This window comes from Octopus bimaculoides, chromosome 12 (genome assembly GCF_001194135.2).
Source record: "Octopus bimaculoides isolate UCB-OBI-ISO-001 chromosome 12, ASM119413v2, whole genome shotgun sequence".
Taxonomy (NCBI): Eukaryota; Metazoa; Mollusca; class Cephalopoda; order Octopoda; family Octopodidae; genus Octopus; species Octopus bimaculoides.
In genome coordinates this window covers 56,236,603-56,238,154 of record NC_068992.1, presented here as the reverse complement: position 1 = coordinate 56,238,154, position 1,552 = coordinate 56,236,603, and positions in this window count along the sequence as shown.

Genomic DNA, 1,552 nt, shown 5'->3' with positions numbered 1-1,552 from the left:
TATATATATATATATATATATATATATATATATATATATATATATGATGGTGATGCATGTAGACATCGGCGATAAACTCCATGTAAGTATGTCTTAGTGTAGATATACATTTTACATCAATGGTTGTATATATATCGACAACAGTTTCAAAAACAAAAGGAAACCTGCCCTTGTCTCGTTGAAAACTTGTATATACCCAGCGCTATTGTTCACTATTGACTGAATACATTTTTTTCAAATTTTTTTTTAAGAAATGGAAGAGAGAAAATTTGTAATTCAATCAAATGAATCAATATAGATTTAGCAAATAATCATCGATTAGATTCGATGATTTCATTGGATAATAACACAATAGTTCCACTAAGTTTTTTTATTTAAAGATATGTAATTCATTATGTCATTCTAAGTTTCATGAGAGATCTACTGCGGAGCGGCCATTTTACACAAACTAGCGATATATGCAGATAAATCTTGAGTGATATGCAAATTTCGACTTTGTAAAGTCTTCGACTGAATAGTTTCTCACGTCATATCTTGAGAATAATATATTCTCAAGTATGAAAGCAGTTTTTCTTTCTAGACGTCGATTCATTTACATAAATCTAAAGCGCTTTATCTTTTGTTGCCTCACTATATGTTCCCACATGAAGTTGTCAAAAAAGCTAGCATCTAATCATGAATGAAAGCTAGCTTCTGTTACAACTGGAAATTCTAAAAAGATGACGAACCGGAGAGAATAAAAAATACATTTAGTTGGAATTTAAAGTAATAAATGTAGCCATCGACCGAGAGTTTGCCAATCGATTTTAGATTAACGAGAAGTAATATTTCACGTTTTACAAAGAATGCTTTCAATTGTAATCGTAACTAACCAACAGGGGGAGTCTATGTTTGCTCGACTTGCCAGAAACAGCAGTCGAATTTCCCTCAAGCTATATCAACAAACTTCAAGTTTTAAAACACGTTAGATATCCCAAGTTGTGAATTCGTTTCCTGAACCGGGTTACGTGTTGTGTTTCATTTGCGAAGTATTTCATTTCATGCTCATGCTCCGGTCTATTCAGTTGGAATGAATACCGGTCGAACACTCATAGTATAATCCTCTTTCCCTCCAGCTGTTCTGGATGTCCTGCTGGATCGAAAGTGGGAGCTGCTTTTGGACCATCTATGCACGATCGCGAATGCTTAAGCGCCTAAAACAACTAACGAAAGCATGATACATACTGCCAAGTAATTTTCAACACCAAATAACTGCCATAGAAATGCTGAACAAAAATACTGGATTGTCACGGTTAGAATGTCTAATTGTACGCTATCTTGGTATATCACAGACATCTTGGCATTTTCAAAGTGTAAAGCGTAAAAATAATAAGATTTATCAGGTTGTATTTTGATCAAGCTGCCTTCTTTCTTGAACATCTTTCCAATCTATTTATTATAAATTGCTTAAAGATTTTATTCTTTTTCTTGTTTCATTATCATTGGACTGCAACTATGTCTGGGATCTACGTTTAAATAATTAGTCGAACAAATTGGCCCCGATACTATTTTG